This window comes from Salvia hispanica, chromosome 4 (genome assembly GCF_023119035.1).
Source record: "Salvia hispanica cultivar TCC Black 2014 chromosome 4, UniMelb_Shisp_WGS_1.0, whole genome shotgun sequence".
In the NCBI taxonomy this organism is placed as follows: Eukaryota; Viridiplantae; Streptophyta; class Magnoliopsida; order Lamiales; family Lamiaceae; genus Salvia; species Salvia hispanica.
Genome location: NC_062968.1, coordinates 42,641,307 through 42,654,045, shown reverse-complemented (window position 1 = coordinate 42,654,045; position 12,739 = coordinate 42,641,307). Strand labels below are relative to the sequence as shown.

At 35.3% G+C, this 12,739-nt stretch overlaps 1 pseudogene; it reads left to right on the top strand.

The window, feature by feature from the left end:
* Positions 1 to 1,117: 1,117 nt before the first annotated feature.
* Positions 1,118 to 1,846, top strand: LOC125217655 (annotated as a pseudogene).
* The last annotated feature ends 10,893 nt before the right edge of the window (positions 1,847 to 12,739 follow it).

Sequence of the window (12,739 nt, the reverse complement as noted above, 5' to 3'; positions counted from 1 at the left end):
ATATTAGTAATTATGCATTAAAACTCGTGATCTAAAATTAGTTATTAATACTTCCTTCGTCCCTGAAAAATATGAACTACTCCTTCCGTCCCTGATTAAGAGTCACACTTTGACCGGACACGAGTTTTAAGAAATATAAAGAAAAGTTGGTTGAAAAAGTTAGTGGAATGTTGAACCCATTTTTTTATATTGGTTTATTAATAAAATATGAGTGAATTGAATTAGTGGAATGTGAGACCTACTTACTATTTATGGTAAAAATGAAGTGTGACTCTTAATTGGGGACGGACCGAAATGGAAAAGTGTGACTCTTAATCGGGGACGGAGGGAGTATTTCTTTTTTAGTCCGTCACTGAAAATATGAACTTTTTAATTTTGGAAACTCATTTGTCTATAATGAGCTGAGACTCATTCTCCACTAATAATATTTTAAAAACTTTTTCTTTCTGTCTCTCTCGTACTTTTCTAACTATGCATTAAAATTCGTGCCGAAACAAATGTTCATATTTGGGGGACGGAAGGAATACTAGTTATTTTAATGAAATCATTTTTCAACTTAAATCACTTAAAATGTGGATTGGTTAGTGCGGTGTGTTGTATCCATACGGAAGGATTGAAGTTTGTCAAATTGGTATTAGACGATTGCGTTTCATAGCACTGCCCCCTGCTGGGTTGCCACCACGGCACGAGATCCACTCCCGGTTAAATGAGAAGAAGAGAGAGAATTACATAGAAGGAGAAGGAATTAGAGACACGAAAATATAAAGAAAGAGAGAAAATTGACGATGATGTTGCACATCACAAGTCGCTAACCTTGCACTGATCACATAGTGATGCTTAGCAGATCAATCCTCTGTATATCAATGTGCACACCTAAATTATTAGATTCAACATTATTTTGCATTAAAAACAATAATAGAAATGTACAATAATACCGATGGCCACAAATGCTCAACTGACAGAATACATTAAAAACGAATTAAATAAAAGCATGCTGAACAAATCTCGAAAACGATAGGTTTTAATTAATGAATTATACAGTAAAATTGAATTATACATATAGAGCACCTAATCTACCCTTCCAACAACCTTAACCAATTCTCTTCCAATTCCCAACTGAACCCGCCAAACCTAAACCCCCAATTTGTGTGCGATACTGCGATTGATTGATTGAATTGGAAGTAAACCCATGTGGCTCAGACGAACCAAATCAAGGATTCCCTCGCCGCCCAAATTCGCCTGCTCCTCCTTCAAAGACATTCACATTCTCCTCTCCGACGACGACGCCACCTCTACAAAGCTCTCCATTTGCCACCGCTCCCGCAGCAGCGTCAAGTCTCACCTCCGTTTCATCGACGAAGAGGAAATCCGCATCGCCGGATCGGAGGCGACGGTAGTAGTCTACTTCACGAGTTTGCGAGTGGTCCGATCCACATTCGAGGACTGCAAGGCCGTCCGATCGATCCTGCGCGCGTTCCGTGTCCCGATCGACGAGCGCGATCTGTCGATGGACGGATCCTTCGCTACGGGGGATCTTAGGCCTCACGGAGAAGTCGAAGCTGGTGCTTCCGAGCGTGTTCATCGGCGGCAGATACGTCGGGGGGGCCGAGGAGGTCCGCCGCCTCCACGAGACCGGGGCGCTGAGCAAGTACGTGGAGAGGCTGCCGCGAGCCGAGCTCGGTACGTGCGACACGTGCGGTGGATACGGATTTGTCTGCGTAGAATGCGACGGCAGCCGGAAATGCTACCGCCAGAAATCCGGCTTCAGAAGTTGTACGTTGTGCAATGAGAATGGCCTCATTAGGTGTTTTTCTTGTTCCTCTTAATGTTATTCACATTTGACTCAGCCACACGGATTTTAAAAAAATGTAAATAAAAATAAGTAGCAAAATTTACGAGTTTTGTATTTATATATTAATTTTATAGTATAATATGAGTATGATGAATTATTGGAAGGTGTGCCCATTACCAAAATGGGAAAAAAAGTAAAATGGACAACATTTTGTGAGTGGATCAAAATGGCAAATGTGTACTCCCTCTGGCCATCTCAAGAGATTGACTACTTTTTTGCACGCATTTGAAAATAATGATAATAACACTACATCCGTCCACCAAAATTTATTCCATTTTTCTATTTCCCGCCGTCCCCCAAAATTTGTCCCATTTCACTTTTACCATTTTTGATAGTGGACCTCATATTCCACTAACTCATTTCTACTCACATTTTATTATAAAACTATATATAAAAGTAGGACCCACAATCCACTAACTTTTTCAACTCACTTTCCATTACATTTCTTAAAAATCGTGCTGGGTCAAAGTGGGACAAATTTTGGTGGACGGAGGTAGTAGTTAAAATATACAAAACGTAAACAATTAATAGAATAATGTATATACGACTCTCTTTTATACTCCATCCGTCCGCCATTATGAGTCTCACTTGTTAAGAAAAGTAGGTGAAAAGAGTTAATGGAATATGGTCTCACTTGTATATATTAGTTTTAAATAAAATGTGAGTGTATTGAGTTAGTAGAATGTGAGACCCTATTATCATTTATGGTAAAAGTGAACCGAGACTCCTCTTCGCAGGCGGACTAAAATGGAAAAACGGGACTCCTATTCGCGGACGGAAGGAGTATTATTCTATTCCATACTTTACTTTCTCCACTTTAACTATTTATTATTATCTTTGCAAAACAACGACCAAAAAGAAATCAATCACTTGCGTCGGAACGGAGGAAGTGCAACATTTCACGAGATGGAGGGAGGGTTGCGTTTACTTGGGTTTTTAGTTAGTGTAGTTTTCTTTATCCGAGAAGAAGGAAAGAATATTACATCTGTAATGTGTAAATACCTTATCTAGAAAAACAAATGTGTTGGATATTATTGTTGCAACAACTGAGAGTTGGTATAAAATTCAAGTAATGTGTCGTCAAGCAAAATTTTATTTTTATTTTGACAAAACACATTCCTTAAATTCTTGTATTTTGATTGTTTATTTTAATAGATTTTTATACAATTTTTCCGTTTTAATAAGCTCCTGTACTTTTATATTCGATATATTCCAATCCTTATTTAATGGAACCGTTAACTTTTCGTTATAAAATAACACATCATATATTAATTATTTCAATCTATTCCACCTAATATCCTAGTTGGAAAATATTCCGGCGTGTGCAGCATCGTGCGGTTTGATTCCATTTCGTTTCCGGCATGGGCATCGTTGCTCTCGTTGCCGTGTGCAGCAGCGTGTGGTTTGATTCCGTTGTCGTTTTTTAATATTCCGGCGTTCAAGAACCTGTTGCCATTTTGCTCTCATTAATTTCTAATCGAAAAGAACAGCAACTTCAAGCAGAAGACCACTCCACAAAAATTGGTTCTTGAATTTATTGGGTGTGATTATAGCTATCTTAGCGTTATACAAAAAGAATTTTGATACCAGGATTCTACACCGTGTGTGAGGGAGAAAGAGAGTGTGTGGGAAGGGGCGGTTTCAAAAAATTGATATTTTCCAACTAGGATATTAGGTGGAATAAATTTAAATAATTAATATATGATGTGTTATTTTATAACGGAAAAATTAATAGTTCCGTTAAATAAGAATTGAAATATATCGAATATAAAAATACAAGGATTTATTAAAACAAAAAAATTGTATAAGGATCAATTGAAATAAACAATCAAGTACAAGGATTTGAGGATCTGTTTAGCCTTTTATTTTCTTATTCGCATGATTTATTTTATTATTACTAATATTTTTTCTTTTTCAAAATTGAGCCGACATTTCAGGATTTAAATTTGTTATGTTTTTTTTTCAATTTCTAACAACTAGTTTTAGAAATTTGTGTATTTTCAGTTTCTAACAACTAGTTTTAGAAATTTGTGTTTTTTTCAATTTCTAACTAGTTTTAGGATTTTTTTAATTCCCTCCTAATGTAAACATCACATTTTTGTCGCACCGTTTTCATTCAAAAATCATTCTCTATTCGATCTGTTATTTCTTTTTCCAATTTTGCCAATTCATATCTAGAAATTCACTCGATTCAAATTTCAATGCCAATAACTCCAAAAATTCCCAATCTCAACTTTTTCAATTTCAACTTTGACCAAATTGCCACAACAATTTCTTCTATTTTGTAGAAAAAAAAAGTATGAATCCGAACAATCTATTTTGATCACGAGTCGTGATTAACGACTCAAATGAAAGTCCACCAGGCATCTCGGAGGTGAGGTTCCACGTCATCCCCGACAACGACGAGGATGTGGAAGCATATACTCATACTAAAGGCATCAAGAAGTTTAGTGCCAGCCAAGTAAATCACTAGGGTTTTGTGGAGTGGAAACATCGATGAGAGTAATGAATTCTTCAGTAATGTGTTTTTGGGAAGGTCAACTCTCCTCCTAGTGCGTAGAACTCTATGCTAAGATTTGAAGTGATTTGAGCTAAGCAAGAGCTAAGAGAAGCTAAAATTCAAAGCTCAAGTGAGAGCTCTCGAACCAACCTCCCCCGAACTGCTAATTGACCTCTTTATCTTTCCAATTCCATACCTTTATATAGGGAGGCTTGAGGCTCTAATCCCTAGAGCATTCCTCCTCTGAATTGACGTTCATGCCCTTAAACAGGATCTTTAGAATATGCTCTCTTTTCCACTTTTGCTTCTGTCGCAGTCTGCGTGATTCTCCTTGATCAGTTTGGCGACTTATGGTAATTCACTTCAAATTTGCTTGATTTCTCGTCTGCCCGGTTGATTTGTGCAATCTCCTGGATCTGGCAGATTTCTATGCACCTGAACTCAAAATTACACATTAGCTCCCTGAAAGTATAGAAATTCACCCCAGAATCAATGCATGAAACGAGTCTTATCAAACTGCCCACACTTAAACCATACTTGTCCTCAAGTATGAAGGAATCAAGATAAAAGAAATAAAGGGCAAGTTTCAATGCATGGTTCCCATTTGACCGACATTACAAAGACTGAAAGACTGGACTTAGACTTACTCAACATTACTTAAACAAGGACAAGACTAAAAAACAAACAAGACTCGAGAAAAACACATAAATGACAGAAAACACATTAGTACATATATGCATAAAACTAGTTTAAATTTTGGCAACCGTCCCCACAAGCTTAAGATAAATTCAATCGGTTACAATCTCAGATCCCCCCCCCCTCTTCTATCTGATCAGTTTGTCCATTCGTCAAGATAGCCTTTGTTCAATTGTTGGATTCATTCCTGAAATGTTAGGACCATTCCCTCATTCTTTTGCCATACCACTGATGCTTTAAGTTCTACTGACACAGAATGGTTCCTTAAGGTCTTTCTTTTGGTTGTAATGGGGCTAGAGGGTTATAATGTATGAGGTTAGAATCCTAGGGGTCCTAAGTTCAAAAAGTTTTAGTAGAATGTATAAAGGACATGTGAACTTAGGGACAAAACTGGAACAACCTCCCTATTTACAATTCAGAATTCCCAAAACTTGGAGATGTCCCCTGGCCATTTTGGCCTTATTCCTCTGGGTTAGGTAACATTTTATCCCTACCCTATATATTTTTTTCTCTCTTTTACTTCGGGTCATGCTATATTTTACCCTGCCCTATTATTATTATTATTAATTTTTTTTCTAACAACTTTTTTCTCTTTCCTTCTATTTTTCTCTTTTCTGGCTAAAACAAAACATATTTTTTTTTCTTTCTTCTTTCTTTCATTTTTTTCTCTTTTTCTCTTGCTTTGTTTGGCTATTTTTTTTTCTATCCTATACCCTCTACCCCAATTGGTGAGTTGCTCCATTCTGTCCCCTTACTCACATGGCATGAAGGCGCGTGGTTCCAAAGAAGGGTAAATTTCAGTGTAGGTTCAAGTTGGGATACTAGGGGGTGCCCTTACAATGAGGCAGGTCTAGCAGATTCGAAAAAATTAAGCTCAAATGGTTATCCCTATTGCCTTTAGTCTTTACTATCCTATGTCATTTCCCTCTTAGCATCAAGTGGCAGTCTCTCTATTTTTTCCTTAGGGTAGTAGAAAGTGTTCTACTATGGGCTTTTTTATTTTTTAGAGGGCTGCACAGTTGGCTGAATTTAGGCTTTTCCATCATCCTTACTTCATCCAAACTAACTTCAACTTATTAAAGGAGGGGGTCTCACAAATCAACATGTATTCTCTCTTCAATCACTCTCACTAAGGGAATCATGCATTCTATTTTACCACTTTATACAAAAACACAGAAATCTTAATCACTAACATCTAACACCTAACTACACTAACTCTCCCCCTCCCACTTCATTTCAGCTTGCCCTCAAGCATGCATGATGTAGTGGAAAAAAAGGTAGTTAGCGTTCAAAACAGGCAAACACAAACTTCTCACACTTAGACAAAGTGGGATAAGACACATCAATATATACAAAACAAACAGATACCAACAGTTAAATGTATAAATAACTTCAGCACACAAACAAACAAGGAAACGCATGCTATACACATAAAAAAACTTCTCACACTTAGACCAAGCAATGGGTTGAGTGAGAGAAGAACACTTATAACAAAGACATAAAACAAATACATATGCATGTACAAATATATATATACATGCATACACAAGAAACAAACCTTATCAACCCACTTTTGGCAAAAAGTCTCACAGCGGGTGGCAAGGTTTGAACTAATAAGATGAATTTTAGTATTGTTATATAAAATTTGAATTGATTTATATTTTTCGAAACAAAATCACATTCTTTTCGTATTGTTATATATATTTGAATTGATTTATGTTATTTCAAATTTGCTATAAGTTCGCCATAGATAGAGATCAACATCAACTTTGTTAAGACACAATCAGTGAAAATTGACGTCATTGATATTTTAATCGCACACACCAAATATTAGCACATGACTCATGTTTTTTGAGGAATTTTCACTACAAAAGAAGTTCAATTACTAAACGGTAGCCAATCTGTCAGCAATTACCGACGGAAAACGGTGTTACCATCGGATTTGTTAAATTACCGATGGAGTTAGCGACGAAATTTCCGTAGGCTATAGCTAAAAACAAATTACCGATGTGCAAATTACCGACATAATTTTTCATCGGTAAAACAGTTTACCAACGGAAAAATTAGAATTACCGACGGAAAATTCTGTCAGTAAATTTGTTATTTTTGGTAGTGTTTGTATCTTGATATTAGAGTGGGCTAAGCTTATCAAAATATATAAGTCTTGAATAGAGAAAGAGATAGAAACCCACAAGGAGAGAGAGTACAATTTTCGATTCCCATGTGTAGGGGGGAAAGAAATATGATCAATTATTATGCTTTCTCTCTCATCTATTCACCTATTTATTGTAGCAAGATCTGCCCCTCCGTTGCCAACTGCGCTACCTCTGTGGGCTATTCACCTATTTATTAAGTTATGTATTGGGTCAGTCAGGGATTTATAGTGGTTTGGATTTGAGCCACACCAATTGGACTTTAAATAATTAAATCAAGCCTCAATTTAATGCAAGCAAAAATAGAATATTATAATCAGCCACTACAAAAATATAATATTGACTTTGCATCCAAATATGAAATTACTAGTAATCTGGCTTTCTCTTTTATTTAATTATTTTTTTTCTCTTACGGTATAAATGTCTATTAATTAAATGAAGTTTGCTATTGACTTAATTAATTAATTAATAGTATCTTGTTTACTCCAAGAATGGACTTAGCTTGAAATTCTTATTTATATTCATTATGCAGTAAGTTAATTTTTTTTAAAAAATTACTCAAAGTGATTAGCTTTAGTCTTAATTTTCTAGAATTGATTCAAGGTTAAATTATATAATATCAATGATTCTATTTTTATTTTATACAATATCCATGGTTATGTAAGGGGAAGATAAAAAATATTAAGTAAATTGTCATATAAATCATTATGTTCCGTAAAATTTTGATCCATATTGTATTTTTGGAAATTAGAACTACAAATTACCATGCTTAAAAAAATGCAATCATTTCTCTTTCTTAATATGGGTGAAATCGAGGATGATGTGTCAACCGAAAATATCTATGAGAGGAAAATGGCTAGAGGACAAAATAACGTTGCCGGTAACACTAGAAAACGAATTGCCAAATTTAGTCAAATTTTGGTTAATCCCACCCTTTTTAAATTTTGAACTATAAATTACCGGAGTTTGAAAAAATTCGGAATCATCACATGTTCCTTAAATTGGGCGAAATCGACATTAATGTGTCAACTGAAAACATCGATGTGGACAAACAGCGAGATGACAAAACGACATCGCTCGACAATACTAAAAATAAAATTGCTAAGTTATCGATAAATCTATAGTTTTGTGTAACACCATTGTCTTGTCTTGTATACAAATGAGTCAGTTAAGAAAAAAATGAAATTTATAATTTAATATTTTGTTTAAAATATTATCGGATATACCATAATTTGACCATTCTTATTTAAAGACTATTTGGCCACACCATTAAAATTAGTACATATATCATGTCATTAAAATTGGATGAAATAATTGCAACTTTTTCAAACTTTAATTTGATTTATAATTATGTTGTTAAAAAATACTTTTAAACTAAAATATGGCAAAACTTATTTGCCAATTTGCCCAAAAATCTTTACTTACGTTATTAGTAGTAGTAGTAGTATTGTTTTACCTACATTTTACATAGGACGAAAGATATTTAATATGACAGTAGGATCAGACACTTAAATAGCAACGTGGCTTCAGTAATTTAATATACTTGTTTATCTTTTGTAACAATTAAGAAACTGGCGCTGGAGTTTATTTCAATAGTTTGTTTCTATTTTGGGAATCATATTTCAACTTTTTAATTCAATTACAATCATATGCATTACGACAACATGAATCATGACATCGCTGGCAAATATAATGACAATAACCTATTTTTACACAAAGGCAAGTTTAGTAGACATTCTTATCACCAAAATTCACATTCCTATGGCATGACCATTAAAAATTTAAAATACATGTTCTAGGCTTGACATGACTCAGGGTCGTGGTGAGATTTTCAAACAAATTTTTATACTTTAGTTCTTTATAATTAATTTGTATCAGAATCCTGACCTATCTCACAAACAGTTTTATTCTCTCGGTCCATAAAAAATAGTCTTATTTTGTCATTTTGAAATGTTCATAAAAATAATCTTATTTTTAATGATATAAAGTTTCTCTCTTATATTTTATTCACTTTTTCTCTATATCTATATTACTTTACCTAATTTTTCTTCTTTTCTCTTATTTTACTAATTTTTTTATTAAAACTCGTGCCCTTCACAAATAAGATTATTTTTTTTGGACGGATGGACTACTTAATTATGTGTCTATATATACACATATAATGGTATAGTCTCTTCACTCCACTCACTACCTTAGCATAGCATTTCAAAGGTTTTTTCTCTTTTCTTCCCCACTTTACTAGCATTTGTTAGGGTTTTGTTCTTGCTTATCTTTTAGAGTTGTTTTATTGGGTAACAATAGTTAGTTGCAATCAAAACATTTGCAGATGTATCCACAATCAAGCAACAGGTTGCAAATGGACCTTCATCTTCCAAAGGCAAATGAATCAGGCAAGAACAAGGTTATAGAGATGGAGGAGCAAGATCAGGCGACTTTTCTCATGGCTCCACCACCAGAAACTCGAAAGGCAACTTTGAACCTCGACAAAGCCATCGAACATGAGCTCCAACATGGCCGCAAACTCGACCCCAAAATGGATCGCAAGAAGCTCAGAAGGTGACTATTACTGATCAATGTTTATTTTGTGACTCACTTCTTATGTGAGTGAATGTGTGTGTGTGTGTTTTTGTTAGGACGGTATCGAACAGGCTATCTGCGCAGAGATCCAGAGTTAAGAAAGCTGAGCACATCCATGAGATGGAAAAGAGGGCGACTGATCTTGAGGTTGATATTACTTATTAGTATAAGAGTCCATTTTTGTCATTTTAGTCAGTTTCACAATAAGAGTCAACTTTCACTTTACTATAAACAGTAAATAGTGAGACTCTTACTCTACTAACTTTTTCAACCTATTTTCCTTTATTACAATTCTTAAAACCCGTATTAAGTCAAATGTGGACTCCTATTGTGGGACGAAAGTAGTATTAACTAATCAGTTACTCCTTTCGTCTGCCATTTATAGTCTCATTTTGACTCAGCACGGATTTTAAGAACGTTTGACTTTGTGAATAAAAATGAGAAAGCGAGTTATTGGAATGTGGACCCCACTTTTATATATTTGTTTTATAATGAGTTAGTTGAATGGTGGGTCCACCTACCTAAAATGAAAAATATCAAATGAAACTTTGAATCACAGACATCCCAAAATGACAAAATAAAACTTTAAATCACATACAGAGGGGGAGTAGTTTCTAAATATATGAGATGGAAAAACAATTAAAGGAGCTAGAATTTAACTTTTTTTTTAGGATACTATAACTGTTCTGAAGATAAGGGTGGAGAGGTTCACAGAGAAGAAGAGGCTGCTGCTGCTGCAAAATGAGGCACTAGAGAGACTTATGCAGATTCGTCTCCATGAAGCAAACGTTGCTCAATGTAACATTATTACATACTTTTCTTTTAAATAATTACTCGTATATGGATTGATTAATTAGAGATTTGATTGGAATGGCAGCGGTGGTGGATAAGAGAAAGGCCGAATTGGCGAGGCTGAAAGAAGTGGAGAGAGAGCTGCTTAACTATCATGAGAAACAGCTTCTTCTCAAGCAATCTCAACCACAACTTGATCTCCAACTCCATCAATTTCACAACTTCGATGCTTAATTCAAGGCTACCAATCAACTATTTTATTTTCCATCTTTACAGTTTTCATCATCTTCTTCTTCTTCTTGTTGATTTCTGTCCCCAGTTTCTGAACTTGTAGACTGTGTGCAGATATGTTTTTCTGTGTTCAACTGGATTGTTAGCTTTGCTAATGTTTCTTTCGTCTATGAGGGTTTTCCGTATTGTTGCATGTATTTATGGGTTAATTGCACCAAAATTCACAAGCTTTAGGTGGGGATTCTCTCGCTTTTAACATAGTGGGCCCCAAGTGGGAGGCTCGCACGACGGGCTATTAATTAGCTCCGTGGGAAAGCGACACCAGATAATTGCATTGCGTGACGGGGCTATTGACTTTCCATTTTGTTGTAACCACCGTTAGTTTAATGGTTGTTTGACGGTGATTTAATTTTATGATTCTTCATATCCTTACTTAGCCTTTGGCATGGTGGGCCCCAAGTGGGAGGCTCGCACGACTGGCTGTTAGCTACGTGGTAAAGCGACACCAGATAATTGCATCGTGTGGCATGCTATTGACTTTGCATTTTGTTGTAACCACCGTTAGTTTAATGGTTGTTTGATAGTGGTTTAATTTTAGGATTCTTTATATCCTCACTTAGCTTTTGACATAGTGCTCCCCAAGTGGGAGGCCCGCACGACAGACTATTAGCTCCGTGGTAAAGCTACCCCAGATAATCGCATCGCGTGGCGGGCTATTGACTTTCCATTTTCTTGTAAAAACCGTTAGTTTAATTGTTGCTTGATAGTGATTTAATTTTACAATTCTTCGTATCCTCACTTAGCTTTTGACATAGTGAGCCCCAAGTGGGAGGCTCGCACAACTGGCTGTTAGCTACGTGTTAAAGCGACAGCAGATAATTGTATCGCATGACGGGCTATTGACTTTCCAGATAGTGATTTAATTTTACGATTCTTCATATCCTCACTTAGCTTTTGACATAGTGGGCCCTAAGTGGAGGCTTGCACAACAGGTTATTAGCTCCATGGTAAAGCGACCCCAGTTAATTGCATCGTGTGGCGGGCTATTGACTTTCCATTCTCTTGTAATCCCCATGAGATTAATGGTTGTGTTTGATAGTGATTTTAATTTTGTGATTATTCATATCCTCACTTATGCCTATATATGATATGATGTATAGGTGGATATCACAACTTGAATCGTTTGTCTATTCTCTCTCATTTGCATAATTATATTCTAACATCGTAGCATTGAGTCCACATTTGTTTCCATATTCATTTTTATAGTACCTTTTTTTTTGGGTTATTTGCATGTAAATGTACGAACTTTCAATTTTTTTTGATTTTTTCCCCTAAACTATGAACTTTAGTTTTTTCCCGTTTTTCCCCAAAATAAAAAATCGAAACTGACGTGGCAAATTATAATTTAAGTGGCAATCAAAACGACGTCATTTTGATTAATTATATTTTTAAAAATAAAAAATAAATTTCATGTCATCATCTTCTTCACCTATCTCTCTCCTCTTTCTTTTTCTCTTTCACGATTCATCATTCTTTCTATAATTGTACTTGAGTATGTGGAGAAATGCCCCAATTCTGAAACCCGAAAAAATAATCTTTTCGTTTTGAAACTGATATCCAGTCGGGTAAAATTTCAAAGCTCTTAACATTTTGTATGAGAAGAATTATACCCCAAGCATTCTTTTATTTGTAGGCATAAAACTTCCATGTGTAGAGTCCAATCATTGTCACAATCCATAGCGTCATACTCCAATTCTCCAATTTTCTTTAAAAAATTAAACTAATTTAGTGTTTAATCTCTTAATCCGGCCTCGATATCTAATGTGGTGGAGGTATTGAGTGATGGCTTGGCTTGTGCGGATTTTAGAGTTTGGAGCATTTCTCCACAAGCTTAATCAAAAATTTGGAAAGAACGATGAACAAACGAATAAAAGAAAT